This window comes from Pseudopipra pipra, chromosome 5 (assembly GCF_036250125.1).
Source record: "Pseudopipra pipra isolate bDixPip1 chromosome 5, bDixPip1.hap1, whole genome shotgun sequence".
Classification (NCBI taxonomy): domain Eukaryota; kingdom Metazoa; phylum Chordata; class Aves; order Passeriformes; family Pipridae; genus Pseudopipra; species Pseudopipra pipra.
This window is the reverse complement of record NC_087553.1, coordinates 29,059,058-29,086,402: the sequence shown is the minus strand read 5'-3', so window position 1 is coordinate 29,086,402 and position 27,345 is coordinate 29,059,058. Positions and strand designations below refer to the sequence as shown.

Below are 27,345 nucleotides of genomic sequence, written 5' to 3'. Positions count from 1 at the left end.
AAAGCTTTAAAAATAAAAGGTATCCCTGCCCACTGCGGAGGGGGTGGAACTAGATGATCTTTAAGGTCTCTTCTAACCCAGGCCATTCTATGATTCTATGATGAAAATTTAGAAAGTTATTACATCGTGGAAGTTAGAAAATATACCTGTGATGAGAAGCTAGGAAGTAGACATATTAGGCAAGGGAAATGCCATTTCTGGATTCATACATCACACCTATCTCCTTCTAGTGTAATGTATAGCCTATCATGTGGTATTGATTATATTAGAAGTACATCACTACCTACGTAAAATATATTTAAACATTCTGTAAAATTAGCTAATTTCTAGTGATCCATGTAGCCCATAGAAAAAAATCCTAGGAAAGAAATAAGAACTATTCTGCTTCAAGAGAAAGCAAGTGCTTCACTCGAAGTTCTCATCTGGTGTAAATCAGTGTCCTCCAGGGACTTCACTGCTCAGGGATTTGTCGCATTGTGTATTTGTCTTTGTGGTATAGTTGAAGTGAAAAGAAGGCAATTGTTTATCTCTAAGCTTCTTATCTTGTGAACAATATGTGCTGGAACACGTGTGTGTACGTTGCACAGATTTAAAGTTATCACTGGAATAGTGAAACTGCCATTTAACCAGAGAAGATTTTTAAAAAATTGTAACACATATTCCCAAAGCAATTGTAACACATATTCCCAAAGCACTAAGTGTTTTTATAGACTCATGATAGAAAATCAATTGAAAGATCAATTAGAAGTTTTCAGCTACCAGTGCCCAGTGGCAGCTGACTCCTCTGTGTACATTGCCCTCCCAGTCTACCCAGGAGACAGAGCTCCAGTGGGAGTGGTATGAGCAACCTAGCTCTGCTCAGCCAAAAGCCGGAGGAACAGCAGGTTTGCATTAATATGCCTTCACTAAAGGGTGAAACTCTCTGCAGTTTCTCTGCATACCTGCGTCTGTATTTTTTTTTCCTATACAAGCTAGTCCTCATTAGTGTTCCAGAAAGAAATAACCTTTCTGTGAAAATAAAAATGTTGAAACTCTACTTTTAAGTGTATACTGTTCCACCCTTGCATTTTCAGTGTTGAAAACTGGTTGTTACATCTACAGCTGAACCCTTCAAATCCTGAGCTTATTGAAAGAAAAGGGATCAATTTTTAAACTGTGCTGGAAAGAAAAAAAAAATGAGAGGAAAGCATTCAATGACAAGGTATCCAGCCATGCAAAGCTGTTTGGAGGGGAGAGATGCTGCCTTTATTCTTTAATGGTACAATTCAGAGACCTTTTAGAGCAATAAAATCACACCTTTGGCAATCATGGGGGATGACTTCTTCACAGATATGATGCAATGTAAAAGTATGGATGATGGACCTTGAGCTTGTTTACCTGGTCCACCTTGGGGGATCTGACCTGTTGTTTATGCATCGCTGTCATAGTTCTCTGAACTTAGCCACAGAAACCATTCATTTCTAAAGAGGCAGGTGGTTCACCACCTGTCTGGAGAGCCAGATATGATCTACTTCTACACTTTTCAGGGCCAGGTGTAATCTACTTCTGCGCTTTTCAGACCCTGGTACAAACAGATTTTTAGCTTTCCAGACAGGTGGATTCCTAAATTCTCATCCAAAATTTCCCACATTTTCAGATTTAACCAAAGGTAATATATCAAAATGAAATTCAGCAAAGTGATGACTTTATTTTGCCCAGTCTCATTTAGAAACTGTGTGGACCATAAGGCATGTGTTCTCTCAGGTATCCATCTCTCAGAAGAGAATGAACTGTAGCTCCCATGAAGCACTGTAGCAGCTTGAGGAAAGATTAATGTTGAACTGTCTTGAGACAAGATATTTTAATTGTATTTAGGAAACTAAATTAGTCCTGCATGGATCAATTCAACCTGAGCCAATCTGTTTCATTTTCATTTTGCACATCAGAAACTGAAACATGATGGAAAAATTCAGTTGTCCGAAATTTACTTTCTATTAAATTGCCCAAAATCACCCCAAAATTCTCTATTAAAACCCCCCAAATTACCCCAAAATTCTCCATAAAATTCCCAACTGAACTGATTATTTTTGTTTTCCTGTTCATGACTGAAAGCCAACTTCCTTCAAGGTTACTGTTTGCAAAATCCTTTTGCAGGATAGAAGATATGCAAAGATCAAAGCTGTCCCTGAACTGACTGGTTTCATCAAGGTGAGGTGCTTCTTCAGCTCATCAAAACATACACTCTAAAACTGGGCAAACATCTCAGAATAAATATTGTATAATGATTTCCCTGAAAGAGGCGGGTTTGGGGTTATAGCCATTCTGCCATGAACATGGATTGCTTCAGTCAGCTTGGACAGTGGGTTAATCGTGCTTGCTTCTGTCTGCAGTAAAGTGAGCTGTTTTGAAGAATCACAAGCCAGCAAATTCAACAGGGAAGGAAGAGAGAGAGAGGGCATTGCGGAGTCATTTCACAAGGACCAGTAGCTACTGCTTGCTGGTGAGAGCCATTCCAGACCTTATGCTTATAATTGGCACTCTAAGATACTTTTCCTTTTTATGTTTCCAAGTGAGCCATTCAGCTAATGTTAATTTCATTCAATGGCAATAAAGGTGAAATCTCTCTAAAATAATTCTCTTCCTTTGCATCAGTATATGATCCCTGAGTAAACAGGCTTTAATTAATGGCAGACAGCATCCCATCAGCTAACAACACCCTCTTGCTCTGTGGGACTACGCTAAATTCATGGCGATTTAAAAACAATTCCTCAGACACAGCATCTGTGTCTTTCATCCTTCTGCCCAGCACCCGTCTCTGCAGTGAGACGCAATGGTTTTGAGAGATGTGATACAAAAATAGCACCTAAGCAGCTGTACCAAGCAAGCCTGCTGTGCAGTTGGAAAGTAGGAAATCTTTCAGTTTATTTTGTGGAGGTTCATACAGTGGTGATATTTCCGTAAGTTTTAAAAATGTCTCATCTTTTTGCATGCCCATATTGAGATGATAGTCTCCAGAAAACATAGCGTGCATACCATTGCCAGCTTTGTCTAGGAGTTGATCTCACCAGAATTCAGAGAGCAAGACTGTTTTGATGACTCACAGGTTCGGTAAAAGAGTGCTGTACTTTTCGTCAGCTGTCAGTTATCTCTGTCTCACCTTGGTGCTGTAGGGACCAGTGAGACATCAGAAGGGTCAGTTTAGCTCTCAAGATTGTTTGGCAGCAACTTGCTCCTGGCCTGAGGTATCCCACTTCTAGTCCCTTTCCCTTCCCAGCATGTCTGAGAGTTGAGCAGCGCAGACACTGGTGTTTCTGAGCGTTTTCTCAATGCTTATGGCTATTTCAAATTAGTTCTTTGTGCTGGTAATATTTCTTAAGTGATGCTTGGCTGCCTGCCAGAGTGCATGCAACTTGCCTTGCGGTGCTGCTGGCAAGATCCTCATTGTCCGCACTGAAGGGACCAAGCCATGCAAGCTCCCTTCTGCCATGAATGACTCATGTAATGCAAGGGAAAATGCTTTGGGAAGTGCTGCATCCCTAAAGATTTCAACACCTCCCTTCTGTTCCCTCTGTAAGGGCACCTCATTGACAACCTGTGTGTGCTACCTGCTGATGAGACTGCTCTTTGCCCTGTGTCAGAAAGATGCTTAATGATCATTCACATAAATTTCCTAATGCCCTTGTGATATCTCTGTTTTGATATCTGTGTTTAGGAAGATGAACAGTGGTTTTGCTATATTTAACTGGGTTTCATGAGAGATTTCTTTTGCTGGTGGATCAAGCTAGTGAAGAAATGTTTGCTGGCCGTTGTGACCTCATTGATTCTGCTGACCAAATGGAAGGGGGGTATTTCTGCTGACTTGCCTGATCAGGTACTAGCACTTCTCCCTCTGCAAAGAGCAATACAGGCACTAGTGGTAAGTGGAGCTTCAGTCTCTGTACACTGAGGAGTTACTTGTTGAGAAACACAAGGAAAGAGACAGAAATTCAATTAGAGAGAGTATGATGAAAATCAAATAGGTGACAGGCAGGGTGCTGTGGTCACAGCATGCCGAACAGCTTTTTGGTGGCCACATCAGCATAAGCAGCAGCTGCCCCTGCTGCTGGCTCTTGCTCTGTGTTTCGTGCATCTCTCCTCATCCCACAGTCCCTGCTGGCACAGGGGATTTTTTAGGCAGGAAGTGAAACAGGCTGGAAAGTAAACACTCTTGATTATTTTCTTCTCGAGGACATTTTTCAGCTGGACCAAGTTCCTCCAACCTACCTGACTACATGGACACAAGTGCAGCAGCAGGGACACAATGATTCATGGCCAGGAGCAAGCCATCCAAAAGGATAGCTGAATGGGGCAGGAACCAGTTGGAGCACATCTGCCTCTAAATGCCAGACCACAGCTTCAGTCTTTGTGATACCATGGAAATGCTCTGTCTTTTGATTTAATATGCAAAAACTTAAAAGGTAAAAAATATTGTGCTGTTTTAAAAGTAAACTGGCGGGAGAAATGAACCCAATTCTAGAGAGATTATAAGTCAGAGTTACAATTTACTAAAAATAAATTACAATAGATGCAATGATGCAGAGAAAAACTGGCTTTAACTGCCAAAAATAGATGTATAAGCTAGCCCCCCGGGACAAGAACAGAACAGTGTTTGTTGGTCCCTGTGCTGAGCACCACTTGGCCCCCCTGAAAGCAAAGTAAAAGCAAAGGAAAATCTGTTGGTCCGGACGATGGTGGTAGTTCTGTTGAGGTAACGATTGCAGTCTTGTCGAGACTGGCAGTGGCAGTCCTGTTGGAGTTCTGGTTCTCCTCTCGGCCTGACAAGTGGTACCAGAAGTCCCAAAACCCCAAGATTATGTATGCTCAGGTTCAAGTGGGAATGTCCAGTACCTCCCCCAGGGCAGGGAGTTTCACAGTGGGTGATTTAGCTCTGTGAGTCATGGGATATTTTTGGAGTTTTGATGGTCTAGGTGTCGCAGCTGCCTATTATGCCAGTCCAGTATGGCCCATTAGCAGAGATGACCCCTCAGGCTGTGTGTGAAAGTGCTGATGCCTTCTTGTAAAGAACTTTGGTTTTTACATATACACATATCCTTGGCTCTCCTGTGTCTTTTTCCAGCAAAGAATCAACATGTTTTTTCAAAGAAAAGTGAAAACCCTGTGGCAACTTGTTGCTTATAAAAATGTTTTATTGTAGTTCTTGCCTTGCTTGACTATTATGAGGAAGAAAAATATGTATACACCACACCCTGTTGATTGGGAAATTCTTTGGAGATGCTGGCAGGTTCTGGGTCTGATCGCCACAGAGGGAAGCCCTCATCACAGAGCTGCACTACAGTTGCTGGGCAGAGGTCAGGCCAGAGGGCTGGAGGAAAACCTGAGAACTCCTTATTCCTAAGCCAGGCCAGAGATCATGAACTGGGACTGTCTAAAACAAAAACTAAATACTAAATGAAAGCAAACCATAAAAATAGCTCTTTTTCGATTTATACAGAAGGCTGCAGGGGAGTTTAAAGGGGTCAGTCACAGATGGCATAATTACCACATGGCAAAATAAACCAAAATTGTGGCTTTAATATCAGAGATATAATCAAGATTTGGCCTACTTGTTGCATATTTCATTTTACAGGCAGGAGTTATGGGTTTATGTACTGGAACTCTCTTTATAACAGCTTATCAAAAGTGCTTCACATGAACATATGTTTTCCCATGGTTGTGTTTTCCAAGCATGCTGAACGATTTAGTAATACTGGCTAATGATGCAAAATGGTTTTCAATAGCAATTTTAGTGGCTAAATGAATCATACTTAGGTAAGGGAAATATGAAACATTCCATTTTATGCAAAATTGCTAAATGACCTATCCAACATATCTCTGAGGAGAAGTTAACACAGGGTGGTTCGTGGAACTGGAAAAATACAACGATGTTTTCTCCTTTACAAATGGATGGGATTTTAAAGAGAACTCTAACATGCAATACCAACTATTTTCTTTATGCTTATTATCTTTAAAAAGATTCATGTGTGTCTTTGGAGATTAACTCTTGTCTTCCTTTTTGCATGTAATTTGCTGAAATTCTGGTTTATTTTAATTTGTTTTCTTTTTCCTCTAATTTCTGTGTCTTTTTCTTCTTTCTCATTAGATATTAATAAACAGAGAAAACCAGAAAAATAAAAGTGCTGCGACTTGGTAAACAAATGCTGTAGTGCCTATTTTACCCTACTGTGTTCTATACACCTATCAAGTGAGGTTATTTCCTCCAAAAAGAGTTTTTTCAAATCAGCTTAGAAAATATGAGAACATTTCTTACACAGTTTTGGACATGCCAGATTTGATTAACAAATGCATTCATATTTGTAGAACCAAAATCAAATTACGGTAAAACCTAGAGAAAAGAAAAATGCAATTAGCTGAGTTCCATGCCATGATTTTTATCAGAAAATTATTTACACTATTCATATGCTTTTTATTTTTCTTAGGGGCCTATTCAAAAGATGTGATCTACTTGCTTATTTGGGAAAACAAGAAACAAGGAAGGGAGAGTAAAACAATGGAAAATCTTGTTGACGTAATACAAGGCAAGCTGTCCAGAAAAATAAGTGTTACTCTTGAGACACTAATCACTAAAGATGTTCAGGGTTTGTGTATTTCATTCGGTATTCCAGGATTGGTAGATTGCATTTCTAAAAGTGGTGCCTGAAAAAGTGCTTTATTAAGGAAGCATATACTATTTACTGCAGCACTGGGTTGAATTTTATATTGCAAAATACTTCTTAACTTTTAAATAAATTTTATCCCTGGTGACAAGTTAATAGATATCACACAAGGCTGTTTGCTAGGAATTGATTTATGTTGGCTGTAGACAGAAACAGTAGCCGTCTTATTCTGAGAGAAAATTGGCAGTGGGATGTGGAGGAGGAAGTAGTGAAGAAATGAATTTTATACTGATCTTAATTAGAAAAATATTATAGCACTAGGGTCACACAAAAGGGGTGAAGCATTGTTTTACTTTATGACAGAAAGATTGATAGATTCCACCCAGGATTTGTGGCAAAAGCCCACTGGAAATTGCCATAAACAACAAATAAAAATTACAACCAGAAACAGTATTTTTATGCAATTGGTCTGCACAATCAGGACTTTTGTTTCTGAGATATTTCATATTTTAAGATAACAGGTATGCTCCTATCTAAGGGATCTCCATATTTTCAAAACAATCTTTGCCAAGACATGGAACAACTATCAACAGAATATAGAATTTAATGAGTCTGTGAGGGTATGTTATCCTCAGTGCGTATAACAAGAAAAATAGAATATTTAAAGTTGACATTCACCTATTTAATTATTTCTTGGCTTCTCAGGCACTGAATCATGAAGTTTAGGACCAGCAGCAGAATGTATCCCCTCAATAGGCTGGAAGCATACTGAGGGACTCCATTGAAGTGTAAAGGAACATTACAGGTTGGCAAGATAACTGATAGAAGATTACAGGCTCTGATTAAATTATTGCAAGCCAAAAGCAGTGAAAATAGCGCAAGAAATTAATTTACAGAAAAATCGGTCTTGAAAATGTCCTCAAGCAACACTAATTTAAGCTTTTCATTGCTTTGAAAAAACAGCGTTACATGAAACTCAGAACACATTTCAAAGGCCTTCAAAACCCTATCAGATCTAAAATTATTTATTATCACAGCCCTTCATACCTCTCTTTTCTTTTGGCCCCACTAAGAAACACGGTGGAAAGGTGGAGATCTGCATCAGGATAAAGTGTGCGTACTTACTGTGTCTGGGAAGAAAAAAACCTCCTAGAAATCTCTTAGCCCTACGCCTGGGCATGTCAAGTGATACTGTCAAATATTAAATCTGACTGCCAGATACGCAAACAAATGTCAGCAAACAGCTCCATGACAGGAAAATTAAGCAAATTCTTTATTTCCATGGGCTTCAAACCTATTCTTTTTTTCTTCTCAAGGAGAAAAAAACTCTTCTACTTCAACCATAACAAACCCTGACCAGATTCCTGTTTTGTTTGGTGTAACTCCACATGCCGTAATAAGTTGCCTTCCTGCTTCCAATAGCTGCAGGCTGACTCCCAACTTGAAGCCTACTCTGCCTCAAGGATAACTTTTATTTATCAAGTCTTCTATAGGTTAAGTGTTCATTTTGTGGAGAGGATCCCGCCTTGACTTTCTTAAATTCGATGTTTCCACATTCACATATGTCTTTCTCTCTTTGTTATTATTTTAATACCTGAAACACAGAAGCTTACTAAGCAGGTTATTGCAATATATCTGTATCAATATGTTTCAGAGGAAAAGGACACGTTTGAATCTCAGAACAGAAACTGAGAGAGTAGAATATATTTTAATGTAGATCTAATATTTATTTCTAAAATCAGGAGTTAAATACGTTTCTTAAGAAACATATTTACAGTATCATTAACAGCTAATTGTGCAATGTTTATATTCCTACTCTTTTAAAACAAATTGTTTTCTCTAAATATTTTTTCTAAGTCTCAAAGCAGCAGATGTGTAAAAAAAAATACATTTTGCTTGAAAATACCATAGCAAATATTAGAAAAATTATAAAAAAGTTAGATTGCATCTTCTCCTTTTTTTTTCCACTGTGAAATTGTACAAATGACATTACAACATTTCGGAATGTTTTTATAAATAATTTTCACTTTACACTGAATATTTACCCATTAATAACTTGGGAATTTTGTCATTTTCATTGTACTCTTCCTTCATGAACACTCTGTGATTATTCATAATGAGCTGCTGATGACTTTGAAACTACTGTAGGCTGTGCAAGTAAGATAAAAAAAATAAATTTGTAGGGACTGCAAATGAAACAGCTCATTAATCAACTAGATGACATTTAAACATTAACATTAGAAACTTCAGTATGTCATCATTACATGTTTAACCCCTTAAAGGTTTAACCCCTCTATTTCATACCCTGGAACCTGTGTGACAGCATTGCAGTAAGAATCTGTATCCTGAGTTAACAAAATGTGTGCTCCAGACCAAGAGTGGAGCCCAAGTCTCCTCCTGGATGAGTTCTCAGATCTCTCTCTACGCTTACATAAAGAACCATCTGAGCACCAGTGAGAGAAACAGCTCCCTTTCCAAAGCATTTGGATAGCTTAAGAAACTGCTGATTCCCCAGTAGAGGGTATTTATAAAGCTAATGTTGATGGATTTTTGTATTATAAAGTCAGCCCAGTAATGCTGACTGCATTTGCCTTTCTCTGTGTGTGTGTATAAGTATCCCATTTTTAAATTCTTTGAAGAATATTCAAAGTGTTATAAAATGCACCACTTTTCTCTGAGGAAGCTATGAAAGTGTCTGTCAAAGTCTATGGCTAAAAGGCTGGGACACATTTTTGCATTTATTAACCATTCAGCCCCTGTTAACTCTGAAGCGCATATTTTGGGACCATATTCTGGAAATACAGTAAGTGACAGGGAAAACAGCCTGAAACTGTGTGTCTCTCAGCTCAGGTTAATCAAGAGATATGAGCATAAAACACAAAGTTTCTTACTTGAAAATTGTTACAGACTTTCAGTAGAGACAGTGCTTTCTTATTTTTTTTAAAGAAAGTAAGCCTTCTGTAGGCATAAAAACAAACAAACAAACAAATAAACAAAACCACAAAAAACCTCCAAGCAAACAAAAACCAACAAACCTTCCCACTCCCCAAAAAGTCTTTTAGATTTTTCTGTTTGGTGTGTTGCATCTGTATGTATTACACTTATCCACTTTTCCCTGAACACTGTCGAGCCCCACTGGATCCAAAGTTGGATTTTGCCAACCATCGCATCCCTACAAGAGACAGTTACTTCAGAGGACTAAGGGCTAGAAGGTCACTGTGCTCATAACTTGGTTTGTGTTCACTTATGTCTCTAAGGAAAGAACAGAGACCTGAAACAGTGTCAGGCTAAAGGAACACTTGCTGTGGGTTAGGCAGCCACTGATAACAACATGGTGTGGGGTTAGACTCAGATCTAGCTGAGCAAAGCTGTGGCTTCCCTAAAGACCTGAGTACTTTTGAGGACTGAAAGTTAATGTGATCATTGTGTGGTATTATAGGACATGCATTTAATATATGGTAATATAAAATTTGTAGTCCACTGTGATCCCAAGGTGCTGTTTATAAATTAGATTCTCTTAAAATCTTTATTTATACTAGCTTCACCTGGACTCCACAGCTGAGAAGCTTCTGGGAAGAGAAGTCCATGGCAACAAAGCAATCCATTACCTGGGTCTCTTGCACTTGAATAGGCGGAAGCTGGGACAAACAGCATCCTTGTGCCCTCCCCAGGCGAGCAAGCTTACCTGCATCATCCATGCAGTGTCATTTCCTCCTCTTCATTAGCTTCCCACAATATGAGACAACAGAAGTGTCCATGTGGACAAGTAACTCTTGCTTGATTTATTGTCGGTGATGCTGACACAAGTAATAAATTCAAAGGAAGATGAAAATTGCCTAACAAGAATGATTCAAATAACACCTGCCTTCCTGGGCAAAGGAGCACTTATTTTCTTCTACTCCACTGACAACAGACTCGCTGACCTTTACAGGAATGGTGAAAACTGCACACATGCCAATATTTAAGAAATTAATGCCTTTTTATATCTTGTCTCTAAACAAACATAAAGGAAAGAGCAGGTTCTATGCTCTGGCACTTATTATATGGCAAAAATATGAAGATTAACTCTCCTACCAATAAGGGGTAGAAATCCTATTTAATAAAAATTTAAAGATGTATTAGAATGATGTAGAAGACGCATTAATTCTGAAATGTTGATAAATATTTTGCAATGCTGTGTTGAATAAGTGATTTTTGTAACAGTCAGTGCCAATATAAGTTTCTGTCCACATATTAAGTGTAAGTTGTGATTCTCCCAAGTGAATGAAATTAAGATTTGAATTTGAAGAGCAATTTGCATCTTAAAATCACTATAACTCATTGAGTACATTTGGTAGTAGCATTCTGCCCATTCATGTGCCTTCTGTGTCCTATGAGGAGAGGCTGAGGGAGCTGTGGCTGTTTAGCCTGGAGAAGAGGAGGCTCAGGGAAGACCTCATCACTCTCTACAACTCCCTGAAAGGATGTTGGAGCCAGGTGGGGGTTGGTCTCTTCTCCCAGGCAACCAGCAGTAGGACAAGAAGGCATGATCTTAAGCTCTGCCAGGGGAGGTTTAGGTTGGATATTAGGAAGAAATTTTTTACAGAGAGAGTGATCAGACATTGGAATGGGCTGCCCAGGGAGGTGGTGGCTTCACCATCCCTGGAGGTTTTTAAGATGAGACTGAATGTGACACTTAGTGCCATGGTCTAGTAACAGTGGCAGTGTTGGATCAAGGGTTGGACTTGATGATCTCGGAGGTCTTTTCCAACCCAGTTGATTCTATGATTCTATGACTCTGGGTTTCAAGATAGGAAGTAATTGCTGGAAATAAATGTAATATGTCTTTCTGTGACCTTACAGCTGGAGATACTACTGTATAAAAATATAGAGAAATACTCTTTTCCACCCAAAGGCCTGCAGAGACATTGGTATCATGAGAGATTCAAAACTCAAGCTGAGCTGATCTTGAGCAATCTGCCTTTGGTGGATGCCCTTTGAATGGGTAGCTGGACCCAGAAGACCTCTGGAGATCCCTTCCAGCTACTTTGCCCTGAACCACTTTATGGTTCCTTGCTGGTTCCTGCATGCATGGCATTAAGAATTGTGTGATTTCTGAAGGAGTTAAAGGGTTAATAGATGATGAAAAGGGATGAGGAAAGAAGCCAAAAGCACAGATTACTTAGTGTTAGGGCTGTCAACACTTCCAGTACCTCTTTACAACCTTTTTTAATTAGGACTAAATTTTGGAACTGAACATCTCCAAGAGTGAAGAACAGCCTTGTATAAAAGGTGTGTAATATGGATATGCGAAGCTCTCTTCAGGATGGTTGGTTGATGGGGACTGCTTATCTTCTGGACTGGTCTTGCTGAGAGCTTGGTGGAGGAGCAGCAGCAGAGAGTACTGAATATGTGTCATACACCCAAGAGCAGTCCTTCAAGGAGTGAGCATATCACACAGCTGCCTTATGGACTGATCTGCTTCTTGCCATGTCCCAGAGAAACAGGTAAATGAAAGTAAGAAAGACTTTTATTTGTTCTCCTCTTCTCAATTGCACCATGAACGTTGTGTTTAAGAGGGTGATATGCTTCAGCCGTTAAAAGACAGTCTAGTAATTTTATTTCCTCTTACAGGAATGGAGTGTTTGCTAAGAGTATTCTTTTAGCACACAGGTTGGTTAAAGGTGTTTTTTAAGTGCAGAGTACTGGGGTTTTTTTGTTTGGGTTTTTTTGTGGGTTTTTTTTTTTGCCTTTAAGGATATAGTCCAACACAGCTATAGTCATGCAAGCATTTAAGCAATTAGCACTCTGTATGTTTTAAAATAAATGGCAATATGTTGACTCAAGGTAAAAATGACAGCATAAAGACATGCAGGTATGGGTGGTACCAAGCAGAACTCTAAGGTCTTTTTACTGTTTTATACTAAAATAACATGAATTGAGGTAAATCTCTGTACTTAGGTACCTCTCTCTTTCAGTTGCGAGACCCTGAGATGTCTAGAGCAGCAAAATGAAAAGAAATGGGCTGCTGATCTCTCCAGTCCCAGTAGAGTTGGAGATGAACAGCTCTTCACACAGCCACAGCTGCGCACCAGGCACATGCTCTTCTTCATTTAACACTTTGGGACTGACCAAACATGGAATCTGATGTACTGCTCAGTAGACAAGAGTAAAAGTTCTTCTTTATCATAATTTGTGCTGCACTGTTTGGTCAGCTTCCATTATAGCTGTCTAATATGATAATAGATGACCAATAATGTTTGACTCACCCAATAATCTCTCCTAAATTAAGGAGGAAAAGAGCCTAAAATATTTATAATGCAACCCTGCCTATCAAGCTATAGATAACCTCATTTCTGAGATGGAGTCAGATATCCTCATTTTTCTTGTATAATTCTGGACTTTTTGATATGACTCTGACACAGGTTATAGCCCATGGGTTTCTGAGCAGGAGGCTGATAACACTATAAGTTGTGACAGTAGGATCAAGAGATAAGAATATCCTTTGGAGTGTGAATAATAGACAGAAATGTTTTCTACAGTGACCAAATATTATTTTTCATCAACCCTCTAAGAAGTTTCAACCTGCCCTAATTTTCTCCATTGAATCTAATAGAACTGGATTAAACTACAGGGGAGATGAGAACATAAATTTGATTCCTTTCATTCCATGTAATATTAGGGTTTGTATTCTTTCAAGCTGTAATAACCTCTAGACTTCAGCAAAATTGAAAACCTTTAAATAGCCTTTCACAACCTTTCAGTATAGTAATGAAGTTTTAAGTGCTCACTGGGGATTTTCAGTTCAGAAAAATCTAAGCAGCAGTAGATATTAAAATCTAATGTTTACTTCAACTCTTTTACAGCCTAATGAGTTTTTCTGACACTGTAATTTTTAAAAGGTTGTGTTTCATTTATTAATATAGCATACTCACCCTGGAAATCTTTCTTCTTTAAGGACTCTGGTGGGAACCTTATACTTTGTTGGAGCACCTGAAAAGCCAGCTAGAACAGAGAAAAGGAAAACTTGCCAAGACCTGACTAGAACGACAAGCAGGTTAAAAAAACCCAAACCCACAACCCATGATTTAAACACCACAGGAGGCAAAAAACAAATTAAGGATGTAGATTCCCTGTGTGCACATAATTACAAGTATGTGAGTCACTGGAGTCAGCAGTTGTTCATCTACCTAAAGACCTGGAGAGGATGTCTGGCTGCACTCGACTTGGGGAGTAGCTAAGCGGATTTTGTTTGTTTGTTTGTTTGTTTGTTTATTAAGCTATTGCTCAAGGGGGTAGCAGTGGGGAGAGAAAATTGAAGGGTGAATTTACACTGATTAAAGAAACACCGTCTGTGTACACAGGCGTTTCTGAGGCACAGTGTGAGACTGGAAGAATTCTGGGTTTGGTGCTGCTAAATTAGTGGTGAAAAGAGGATCTGAATTTCATTGATACAGTAACAGTGTAAGTCCCATAGGGATATTTTTCATTGCTGTATTGCTCTATATACAATGTTTTATACATATATATTTTTATTATGTATACAAACAGTCATTAGCATTTGCTGGGAACATAAAGTAAGATGACTGGTAGCTTTGCTTCCTTTCTTAATAATCTATTCATTCAGCACTTAGATTTCTCTTGTTGATAGTTTTTCATCTTCTTAAATCATAAAATGAAAGCAGAAGGAAATACAGAAAGAAGGAAGTAAGAAAATGATCAAAAATTTTTGTATCTGACAGATAAAAGTCCAGTGCTTCTAAGGCAAAAATTACAGTGTATTTTCATTAAGAAAATAAGCATGTAGGAGAGGGAGGATTTGCTTATGAATATCTCTTAAATACATGAGCATATTCAAATGATAATAAACAGGTCCCGACATAGATATATATGTAATAGCAAAACATCCCATGGTTGGTTTCTAATTTCTAACTAATTTTGACTCATTAAGTGTGCTTAACATGAGGACCATGTTTCTATCTATTGGTTAAACAAAATGCTATTGGGCTAACTACTAGTGCAGTGTCCTGAGCTGCCTACTGAAATCCCTGTTACAAGTCCAGATTTATTCATTCAGGCCAGTGCTGGCTTCTCAGGGAAGGGATCTTCATGGCTTGTCTGTGTTGCTCTGCAGTTGTTCTCAGACTGTGCTTTATGGAGAAGTGCAAGAGAGTCACAGATCAATGGCTGAAAATTAAGAGTTAAAAAGTGTTACTAAAGAACATGAATGCCTGTGCTCACTGCCTTTCACTCCCAGCTCCTGGCAGACGTCCTTCAGCTGTTCAATACTCTTGCTCAGCAACAGCAAAGTGTTAACATCTCAGAGAATGTCAATTGTTGAGCAGTGCAAAATGGCACAACTCTTCAGTCTTCCTGAGCTGAAAGAGACTAGAGGCTTTAGGTAAAGGGAAAAGCTAAGAAACCAGAGAAGTGATCACAACATAGGAAGCAAAGCTGAGAGAGGGAAATAAATACACAGTGAAAGAGGTTTGAGAGAGATACTGCTGGTTCAGAAAATACAGTCATAGGAACATTTCAGGGAAAGATACTTCATTAATAAATCTAAGAGACTGAAATCTGAGATTTCCTATTTTATTTGTCATATGATGATCACCATTAAATACTTTGGTTGGATGAGATATTTCCAAGGAGTCAGTTGAGCACTTTTCATAGGTATGGTTGAGGCTGCTGCTTCTGAGAGAAACACAAAGAAACTCCAGTCAGCTTCCCTCCTTGTCTCCAGATATGTGCACTTTCTGACCATGTGAATATAGCTTTCTGCAGTGCATAAGGTATAGAAATGCAGTGCCAGTAGAGCATTTGCTTTTCATTTTGCAGGCAAAAGTCCCATTCACATTTATTTCCCACAGATTTACTTAAATCAGTCTTGGGCAGATAGAAGATGGAAGAAAACGAAAGATTAGGAGCAAGACTGAATGCTGACAGAGAAGAAAAGCAGGTTAGAAAGAATAACTGAGACCTAGAATTAAAAAATGACAAATGGATTACCCAGACCTCTGTTCTCACACAGTAACAGAAGGAAGTAGGGGAATGAATAAAAAGGAAAATGAAATGCAGAGAAATGATAATTGAGGAATATGAAAAGCTCAGAAGAGCTGCTAACACAGGCTGGGCCAGATATCTCACTTAGTGTAGCTCTACTGATTTTGTAGGTATCTCGGAGTGGCTTTATCAGAGTGGGTATGCGTGTCAGACCCACTGAGGGGAGCAAACCCAAGTTTACTTGTGCAGTAGGTCCTGGTCTTTCCTTATACTTAGGTGTTTGAACTCTGCTTTTGGGAGATTTGTGTGCATCTGCCATTCCCCACTGGTCCCCAGCCCTGTGCTGTGGTGGAGCAAAGTGGGAAATTCAGGCAGACCAAAATAAAAGCACAAGGAACACAGTGGTGAATTAAAACACTGCTGATGAATACAGGCTGATGGACTTCCGAGAGAATACTCTGAGTTTTCATGAACATTGATGCTTTGAAATTCGCTGTAACTAGTAAGGAAAAAGACTAGGATATCACTCTGGACAGATCATTGTAAACCTCTGCTTAATGTGCAAATGTGAAGCAGTCAATTAAGAAGCAACCCAGTCAAACTGTTATCTAATGAACTAAAGTAATTCTGTCTCGGGAGGATGTAACAACAAGAGGGAGGAGCTGCAAATAACAAATTTATGGCATATTTTAAGACAGAGAGAGATTTTGACTAGATGATCTTACAAGTAAGGTCCCTTCCAACCTGAGCTGTTCTATGAGTCTATGATTTTGAAATGAGAAGAGGCTGAAAAGTATCAGGACAGTTATATGTGAAAAGGGCATTGCCCAGAAGAGGTAGTTTGCTTCTGGGTCACTTTTTGCTTAGTAACTATGGGAGAAGACAAAGTAAACATGAAAAGCAATGACCTTGGAAAATAAATAAATAAATTTAAAACTGTAGCCAATATATCTGGTTGATAAAGACACTTCCATATCCTGGGAGTTGAAACAAGAACTGAACATTTGCATGGACAATGAAAACCTCCGTTCTCTCTTCAGATAGGATCCTCTTTTTTTCCCCCTACACTTCTTATTAATCGGGATTATAAAAACTGAATTTGCTGGGATTCTGAAATTCTGAAATTCTGAAAAAACTGAGCTAATTGCCAGGTGTATGTTTCCATTGCAGAAAGGATATTGCTGTGCAGATATGATTGAATTAACTGAGCAAGAAGCGAGGCAGAGGTCTCACCCAAATTGCACTCTTTGTCACTCTAGGCACTTGAGATTGCTGTGTTAATTATAGAGTTTGGGTATGTCTCTGTGGCACTTCTACCTTAAAACTGAAAATGCAAGATATAAACTTCTTGTCAGAGATTAGCTCATATATCTCGCACCTTTCTCTAATTGTAAAATCACGTGAAAAGATAGACTGAGAAGAATTCAAGATCTTTCTAGTCTGTCTCTCCTCAACAGAACTAGACCAAAAAAAGCTGTGTGTCTTCATGCAGAACTGTCTATCTTTAAGACCAAAGAATGGACATTACACAGCCTGCTCACCTGCCACTGTGACAAAAAAGATTATTCTCTTTGTTTTTAAAAAAGCTTATTTTTGATGATTCTTATTGTCTCTTTCAATCTGATGAAATGATCCATTGTAGAACATTACTATTTCTCTTTCCAGGTATTCTCCAATAGTGTACAGTTTTGTTCAGTTTCTTAAAAACTCAGCACAGCATTTTAGCTGGAGATTCTCCAGTGCTGGATAATTATTTTTTGAGCATCTCTCTATGTTTCTTGACCTCTCATCACAGCATTTTTGAAGCAATAGGGCTTTATTAATTCACATTAGTAAGGTGGTATGTTTTTTAAGTTTTGCACTCTGTTCTGTCATGCAGGTGGCTAATGGAATTATCAGAGAACAGCAGACTCAGGTGTAATGCACTGCAGAGCCATGATTGATGTAGTCCTCTGTTTGATAATCCGCTGCTGGTAGCTACATTTAAACTATGTTTTTCTAGCAGTTACACCCAACTTGAAAAAAATTCCACCCAGAACAGTTTTTCTTTGCCTTCTCCTGGGATGGTGTCAAAAACCTTATTGAAGAGAAGGTATTTGACATCTACTGTAGCTTCCATATCTTTTTGTCAGCCTCCTGTCACAGGAAGAAATTAGATTTTTTTGACGTGATTGTTCCCAGGAAATCAACTCAGACTGTTGTTTATCTTGTTTTCAGGGCTTATGAACAGTCCTTTTTTAAATTGTTTCAGTGCTTTTTAGGGGATTTGAAATCGGGCTGGTCATTCTCTAACTTCTCCTGTATATATCAGCTTTCTGTTGGCCCTTGCCAGTTTTCTAATATTTCACTAGTCACCTAGGAATCCTTGAAGGTAGTGGGTAATGGTTCTGACTTTGCTTCAGCCAGATACTTAAATACAATAACTGAACTAATTACTTTTTAACCTCTTACCTGTGTTAACCTGAGATACTATCCCACTGCCATCGGTATTGTTTGCTACCATATTGTGGCTGATCGCTCTAGTAAAGAGATGTAAAAAAGCAGTAAGTTTTGGACTTCTCATCACTACCTGTTGATAATTTTTCCTTTGCAATTTGTGTTCCAACATTTTTTTTCATCTTCTAGTACAAGTAATGTTCTTGAACGATTTTCAATTAGGCAACATGTCACTTTGTAGTTCTTTCTTGTTTCATGCCTTCGTGAGTCTATCATCTTTTGCTGTTTCTGTAAGCCTGTCTGTAACTGAACATGATTTTTGCCTCCTGTATGTCTTACAGTATTTCTAGTCAGTGAAAACACTATTGTTTACTGAAATATCTCTCTCTACTTTTCTCGTTATTATAGTTTACACTTATGTCCTTAGTGTAGTCATGTTGAGGAACTGCCATTTCTCATTGACTATTTTTCACCTTCAATTTAGCTCCTAAAGAGATGACCAGTCAGTTTTTTGAGGTTAGCAGTATTTTGCAGTCCATTGGTTTATGTTTTTCTGTTCTTTCTCTGTAATGATGTTCACTTGAGCTATTTTCTATATTCAGGTTTTCAAATGACTCATCATTGGTTAGAATCAAATACAGAAATACCTTTTTTTCTGGAAGATTTTCTGCTCTCTGTATTGAGTAGTTGTTGCCAGAGCATCTGAAGGAAAATGGGATTCTGTGTCCTGGTATATCCAGTTTCCATTAGTTGAGTATCTAGCTGAAATGCTTGAGTGACACCAAGTCCTTTCATTTAAATGATTCTGTTCATAAAATAATCTTCTACCAGATCATCCTGTTTTGCTGAACTTTAATACATTGCCCACCACATGTATTTCCTTTACTCATTACTTAAGAGCTTTTCAGCTGCTCAAAAGTCCTCTGCATTCTGGGATCTCAGAACAAATAAATATGTACTTCATATTTGAAATATCAGATCCTTCCTTTCTACTCAACCTTTACTTCTTGAGAAAGTTTTGTACTACCTCTTATGCTAGCTCTGAGAATGTGGTTGGATTGAGTCTCTATGATAAATAAGCAGTAATTTTGACCATGTTTGAAGACTTCAGTCTTGTTTATTCCATATACTTGTGTATTGGTATGCAGATGTCTAAGATAATCACTGAATTTGATCCACTATTCTCTTCCTTGTCTTGTCTTTAATCCTATTTTGAATAGGTTCATGCTCCCAAATTTTTGTGGCTTGACCAGATAACTCCTGTTAATGCTTATTGGTGGTGACTTGCCTCCTTTGTCAGCTCTCATTTATTCCTAAGACAGTTCATATAGGCTATACAGTCTCATGTGCAAAGATTGACCTCTGGTGGATTAGAGGGGCTACTGGTGTGACCCGTCTGGGTTTCTGCATCTCTTATGTGTTTACATCTCCTTTATCACTATACACTTTGGAGCTGAGGTTCCTGATAGTGGCAGGTGAGACTCTACTTGGTGTTTTCCACCTCTGCATGAGCTGCAGGCTGATGGCTCCACAAGTGTCAAAGTCTCTCTATTGGGCTCTTCTCAGATGCTTGGTCCTCCTCAGGCTACCAGGCAGTTTAGTGGGAGAGGAAGACATGGGGATGGAGGAGGAAGCTAGCTCTCACCCAAGCACCTCTTGGTGAGAGCAGTCATCTCACCCTGGCAGGGTTTCCTTGTGTCAGCAGAGAGAGGAGAGGTATCCAGGAACGTCTTTTCTCCCATTGACTTTTTCAAGCAAGAAGCATTCCTCTCTCATCTGCTCACTGATTTTAGAGGTTTGTTTGTTTTTTTTCCTTAGAGTTATGTCTTTTCTTTAAAATAATTGATTTTTTATTGGGGGATCCTGAGAAGTATATTCAAGTGGAGAAGTTGGGTGGACATGAAACTGCTGCTCCTCTTTTGACCTTACTTTCCTGCTGTTAGGGATTTATTTTTTAAATTGTGTGTAAATGCATTTCACATGCTACTGTGAAAGATGGAGTTCATTAAGAACTGCATGACCTGCCTTTATATTACAGATTCAGATTGGATAAATAAGGGGAAATTCTGGGGCTGGGGAGTGACAGCAGGGGAGGCTGAAATACAGGCAGTAAAAATAAATGTTGCCCAATCCTATACATTTCAAATAAAAAAACCTGGTTTTTTTAAGCTTTTTTCTTATTTCAGTGCATTGTGTTGAACTGTTCTGATGGACGAGACTACAAAGCCATCGGGAAATTCTTCAAAGGTCTGGCACAATCTGGAGCCTTGGTGTGCTTTGATGAATTTAATCGTATAGAGCTGGAGGTAATTGTAGAACCAGTTTCTTAGCAAAGTTGGTATTCAGTGAAAGTGACAAGCTTGACAACTTCATTAACAGCACTGACATTAAACAACATTGACTGAATTTTACTGTTTGATGAAAAAAAATACAACTTTAGTACAATTTAATAAAACACAACTGGTTGTCTATGCCAAATCTGTCCTTGTGATTTTTTATGTTTTCTGCATTCTTTACTGTAAATATAGCACAGCAATATTGCTGTTGCAACCTTCTGAGCACAGTGACAGAAAGAGGTTTATGGGGAGACATTGTATTTTGTTCGTGATAGATTAGCGGTGAGATTTCTCTTTTGCACTGGTATGCAACCTGCCACTCATAGTGCTTTGAAAGACAGGAGTTAACTTTCATCTTCAGAAAGCTCACAGCCAGGGGGAGAGACTGCTTTAATGCCACATTTATTACCTTGCTGGGGAGGGGGAAGAAACAAAAAACCAAAGAAAAACAACCCTGCAAAGAGGGATGTGCGGCAAACGAGAGCTCTGGGTTTTAAGAAACTAATTTATTGCACAAATATAATATACACAAAGCATAATTAAATGTCCACATTGGGAAATGCTGCATAACTTATTTTCTTGTATAAACTGATCTGGTTGGTCTTATATAGCTCCTAAATTCTTCTGATTTTTTTTCTTTTTAAATCACAGCTACTGGCAACCCTTGGTAGAAGGTATTGATATTGAATTAGTTTATAACCATTAATTTAAACTTCTGCTTTTGAGGTACCACTGAAAAAGGCTTTAAAAGTACAATATACTTGCTGTATTTTCCATTATCTTGTATTAGACCATTAGAGATACATAGCTGTTTCTGGAAGATGATACAGCCTTAGCATTTTCATTCATTTAGCAGGTTATCATTTGATGAATAGGGAATTTATCAGTGCACTGGAAAATTTATTAGCCTAAGGGTGTGATGGATTTTTGGTTTTATTACATTTAGTAGCACATTAAGCCATCATTTTAAATTTTAAAAACAAGTGTACTGTTTTTTCAAACCAAAAGTGTGTTGAAAGTCTTGCTTTACACTTTACTTCAATGTTCTTTACAGCTGTTCTGCAAATATTGACCCTTCAGACATCAGGTCTAGGCTGATGTAGGTGCAGGAAGATATGTCTGTACTCACCTCCCACTAAGTTTGTTATCAGCAATTTGGGTGAGCTAGAGGAGTGGAGCTGTCAAACAATCCCAAAGGAACCATAGTATAACAACTTTGCTAGGGTGGACAAAATTATAAGATCATTTCTTCCTTATCGCTATTTTGATCCTCTGCTAGAATTAGAGAGATTTTCTCCCTAGATTGCAGGACCGTGAAGAGCATCTGCACCTGCATTGGTTCTTTTCCAATAAAAAGGCACTGTGCACTCCTTTTTCTATTAGAGTGCAGCATGCACAAAATAAATGCCTAAGTGAAATCTTGTTTACCTCTGTGCACTTTTTTCCTTCGCCCACTGACAGGAGATCCCTCAAGACCAGCAATAAGCTCCTCTTCATTAGAATCCAGTTTTCAATTTAAATTTTAATTAGAATGGATGACTAGGATACTCACCATTCGCTGTAATTTCTGCATGCCACTAATCAACAACCAAAAAAATACTTCTCTTTTTTCTAATTTATTTCTAAAAACTAAGTTACTTTTCTATAAAAGGTTTCTTGCTGGTAGTTAACTTTCTTTTAGCTCATCCCATATAGTTGCATTTTTGAATGGGCTTCATGCATGCAAAGTGATATTCTTTTTTAATTCCTTTAATGTAAAGTCACTTAAAACCTGGATTCTTACATTAAATTCAGGCTAGGGTGCAGTTAGAGTTAAACCACATTTATGTGCAGTCCTAACTATGTAGTAATTTTTAGCCTTTCTTTGACCCATAATGAATTATCATTTTCTGTTAAATTAATATATTGTCATACACTGGATATAATGATATATACTTGATGAGATTCAACTGGATAGCTATCCAGCTATACAGTGTTGATTTTACTTGTCTGTTTATCATTATTTTTTGTTTGTTTTAATTATGAGACCTAGCTTGAATTCTAGATGTATTCCAACTGGAAAATAAAAGATTAGGAGCTCTAAATATTACCTGTGTGGTATTTCTGGTTCTCAAACTGCTAAGGAAATTTATTTCCAAAGCAAATGTACCATACCATGGGCAAAGAATTTTGTCTAACCAGAGGGCAATATTAATTAGGGAGTTTTTCAGCCTCTGACACCCATAGGCTGCCACAGATGGAGTGAGCTCGTAAGGGATAACTTTGGTAGAGGCCACACATATATGTGAATAGTCTGATATAATTTGAAGGCTTTTATAGCATATGTAGATCAGTGCTTGGAAATCATTAAGGGGCTAGTAGGTGTTTTATCCTGGTTCATGTTGCTGGTCAGTCCCCACAGCCACTCCCAGCCACTGCTTATTATCACAGTAATTGCCTGGCAGTAATACAGTTAGGTCTGTGTTGGAGCACTAACGTCAGAGCTGTGGGTCAGAAAAGACTTTGGGTTTCCTAAGGTGTTTTTCATGTCTGAAAAACAAGCTCAGGTCTAATGCAGCTCCTAGTCTGTAGAATTCAATTTAAAAAATATCATCTTTACCACATGTCTGGTTTCTTCCCTTAGTCCAGTACCATGACATCGGTCTCATCTGCACAAGCTTGACTCATCTGCTATCACCACTCCTGAATCTAGAAATTCACAAAGTTATTCATTCCTTTATATGTCAAAATGGATTAGATTAAAACACAGAGACTCTAAATGTCCTGTAGGGAGAACCATTGGGAATTCCACTGGGAATTTCACCATTAAAATGTGTAGATCCAAAATTTTGTCTCATTATCTTTAATTGCTCTTCAAAAGCTCTGATACTGTCACTCTTAATTTTGTTTAAGTATACACACAAGAATATTCAGAATATGTGGTGGGGGGTTGGAAATTTCTAAATATTTTTACAGTAACATACCTGAACACTGTCTTAATGACATACTATGGGAAAGAATAAATGGGAGAACTAGGAAATCAAATATTGCCTTAGAATTTTGAGTACTAAGATCTAAATGACTATAGGTTCACCACTGGCATGTTACAAGGCCTGAAACTGTGTAAGGGGTAAGTATTTACAAGAATTTCAGACTGTGCAGGAAGCTAGTTGGTATGCCACTTCATCAGGCCAGATATTACATTATAATAGATCACACAATTCAAACAGCTTTAGAATTTCTCTTGTTTCATATTATGCTGTTTCTGTGTGCTTAAAGAAAGTATATTTTGACACAGTTATAATTACAAGAAAAGTAATACTGTAACAGGAAAATTAAATAGGACGGTATATTGTGCTGGTAAATAGCAAAAGAAATTAACTCAACTTTTCTGGAAGTATATTCCCTGAACTAGATATAAAAACTCATTTAATTTCTATAATAAATATTCTAAGAGAGAGAATCCAACCTTTCACTTTCTGACCCCAACAGTATTTGTTGTTCATAATAAAGTATTTGGATTACTAGCCTCAGCAACTTTTCCCTTTTTTTTTTCTTTAATCTGTTAGCTTGTGTTCCATTGTGGGTTTTTTTCAGTGCCTGAATAAGTAACATGAATTCAAGTGTGGAAACAGTAGCTATGAGGGAGCTGTAGAGAAACCAGCAGCATGGTTTTATAGCATATATCAATTGTATTTCTTTGTCATTCTCCCTCTGGAGCTCCCATACAGTGCCACCCACCCTAAATGTGCGACCTGCCCAGAAGCCCTGCTCGGACGTGAATGGGAAGAAGCCATTGCATCAGACCATGTAATCACCATGAAGACACTGGAGCTGAATGGATCTGGTTTTCTCCAGGAAGCCAGAAGAACTAGAGGATATGTGTGAAAGCTGTTTCACATACGCTTGTCTGAGCTAGTGCAAAGATGGTCACATAATGATGTGTACTTGAAGAAGAATGCAAAAATTTCTTCTTGCCATTGAGCTAGTGTTTGGTCTCAAGGAAGCTGATATCTGCTTTGCTATTGGCATTTATAAATAAGGGAAATTGATGGAATTATCTTAAAGGAGAGCTTTACTTTCAACTCACATGGGGTAAAAGAGGAAGTAAGTCTCTGTTATTTGCCTCCCTACACCTGCTTGATTTGAACCGCCGCATGCACTTTTCCTCACTGCCAATTTTTGTATTCCCTGACCAGCAGTACTCTTCTCTTCCCAGATTCTTAACCTCCCTTGCACATTCTCTGCCACTGATTAAAGTCTGAATTGGGTTCCATTTCTCCACATTATCTTGTGGAAGCTGAAGCATGCACACAGGTCCAGATTTAACACTGTCTTCATAGACACATGCTCTACTTTGGCACAATGACAGAATTGTTAATTTGTCCTCAAAAGATGACTTACTAGTGCTCCCTCCTACATCCATGGGAAGGACGGACACTGCCTAATGGAACATATCTTCTCAGTGGCCTCAGGGCAAATGTCTACTCCCAGGACTGTGATTCAAACTGTTGCACTGAGGTCTACAGTAGTGACCTGTGTTGTATACAAAGACTTCTGTATTAAGAGATCATCTCTCACTTTTGAAAACATTAAATTTTAGAAACAGAAATGCTGTTTACTGGGAGGTGCTCACTTCCAGCCTGTGTCTTCCAGACCAAAATCAACATGAGCAAGACAGCTTGCATTTTTTCCTTCCCTGAGAGAGGCTCAAGGGAAGATTCATCCTGCTCTCAAGTGTGATTTCCTGATCTGTAACCAGTACCCTCACCTGAAACCCACTCTGACCTATAGATCTCTGTGCATTCAAAATACTGGTAGAGTTCAGTACCATCTTCAGCTTTTCTGCCACCCTGAAAAGGTGTGACATCCTCCAAGTATAGGATAAGACTATTGAATGCTATTGAAGGTGTTGAGTTGACACCATAGCCTTATACTGCCCAATGCTGATTCTGTAAATTTTGTGCAATAATTCTTTCAAAAATGTTCTTTTCCCATCTGTCAAACATCTTCTGGTGTGTCTCTCTGCATATCAATGATGGTTATGTATTTATGATAATTTGGTAATACTTTTTATTTTATGGTAGCTCACAAGGCTATTCAATTTTCACTACTATTATATGATACTCTTGTGCAATGTATCACTTTACTGGTATTTTGTTTAGCTTATTTTAATGACCATGTATTTACACAGCAGCCTTCTGAACAGCATACCGTCATCATTTTTCCTTAAAAGTGACAGGAATACCTGATTTTGCCTGTCCATTTTCTAAATATCACTTTATAAATTCAGCTCTTTTGTACCCACTGAAACCACTGTGAATAGGTTCTTCTATTTCCTTATTTCCTTATTTCCTTAAGCAGACTTTTAAGCTCATTTGTCCTGTTTCTAACATTTTCAATATTTTTTTCTTTGAAAACTTCAAAGAAGACTCTGGATAATTAGTTCAAACACTGAAATCCCATTTTTTCTTATGGATTGTCTTGATATTCATAACTATTGGTGTGAAATGTCAGCTGTTTACAGTTTGTTTTCTTTTTTAAGTATGAAAACATTTATTTTTGTCCTTAAAGGTAATTATAATTAAAAATAATCCTTCACTATACCCTCTTAAAATTCTCATGCAATGTATCTCTCACTGTCTTCTATATCAAATGTGTGTATTTTAGAAGATTGAATATAGAGTATCTCAAAATTTAAACCTTAAGATGGATCTGGACTTTTTTTCTGCTACTTAAAATTTAATGCAGTTCAAAGATTGTGCACTGGACATGCCTGCCAGCACCCTTGCTAACAATTCAGAAGGCAGAGGAGGATTTAGATCATTTGTCCGAAGCTCTACAGTGCTAGCTCTGCAGTAGCAGTCTCGGTAAAATTGTTTAACATTTATGTAGTGAAACAACTTGAAATCCTGACCTTACCACAAAGAAAGTGTGGCCGTTAACTTGAAGGCATTATATACTCTCTTGCTAATTTAGCAATTTATGTTGGCTTGTGATTAATGAAAACAACTACTGCAGTTGATTTACTTGACTGGGACTTGGATCTGTGCAGATTTCAAAACACATAGAATATCTGTTCTTTTGTATTAATTTTTTTCTTTGTGACTAAAGTCCTATAAAAAATTGAATCTTATTGGACAGTTGTTTTGTTTAGGACAGTGATCTTGTATTTAAGTGAACCGCATCCACATGTCAGAGTGGTACTTTCTTCATGGACACATTGCCAAGGTTATATAGAAATCCACTTTAAAATCTGTTCTTCCCTCTCTATATTTTTGCATATTTAATTATGTGGAGGAGTAGGTATTCTGAATGCCCCAAACATGATATTATAACAAGAGCTGTTTGTTGCCCTGGCCATTTTAGATCTAACTCCACACTAGTTTTTTAAAGCTTTTCATTATTTGTCATTTAATGTACATGAAAGTTGGACTCAAGTAATGGGCCTAATATGTTTATAGCATGTAATATCTTCACTTGCATTTCAACAATGTGCTTGGCTATGCTTATATTTATTTCAAGTATATAAATTTCCCCAATTGATGACCACACATCTGTGTATATATTTTATCCTGGTGAAAGGTTGCAATATTTTCCTCAAAGAAAATACATGGCATATTACATTTCCTTATGCAGTTAATGTTGAGATAGTTGTTGTGGAATTTTTTATTTTTAAACTAAGGGCTAGAGCCAATGTTTATTTTCTATTTGATAAAAGAAGAGCTAGGTTGCCGTAGTTAAGTGTACTGCCCTATTTCTTTGGAGTAAATGGAAAGACAACCTTCTAGTCAACTTGAATGTTTTAAAGCATTTCTTCTGAAATGTTGGATTCTCCTGTTGGAATTTTGTATTTCTTTACCTTCAGCAGGGCCAGACTTTAAGACCTGAAAGCAGCTCCTATTGATTTTTCTGGAAGTCCCTAATCAAGTAACCAACAAAGAAATTTGGCCCTAAATAGGGATTTTTAGGGCGAGGAG

General features: G+C 38.1%; 1 long non-coding RNA gene across 1 annotated transcript; it reads left to right on the top strand.

Annotated features, from left to right (window-relative positions):
• Positions 1 to 8,881: 8,881 nt before the first annotated feature.
• Positions 8,882 to 26,428, top strand: LOC135414534 (uncharacterized). Its single transcript, XR_010430713.1, has 3 exons — positions 8,882 to 12,118; positions 13,570 to 20,356; positions 24,086 to 26,428. It is a non-coding gene; the product is annotated as an uncharacterized LOC135414534 (long non-coding RNA).
• The last annotated feature ends 917 nt before the right edge of the window (positions 26,429 to 27,345 follow it).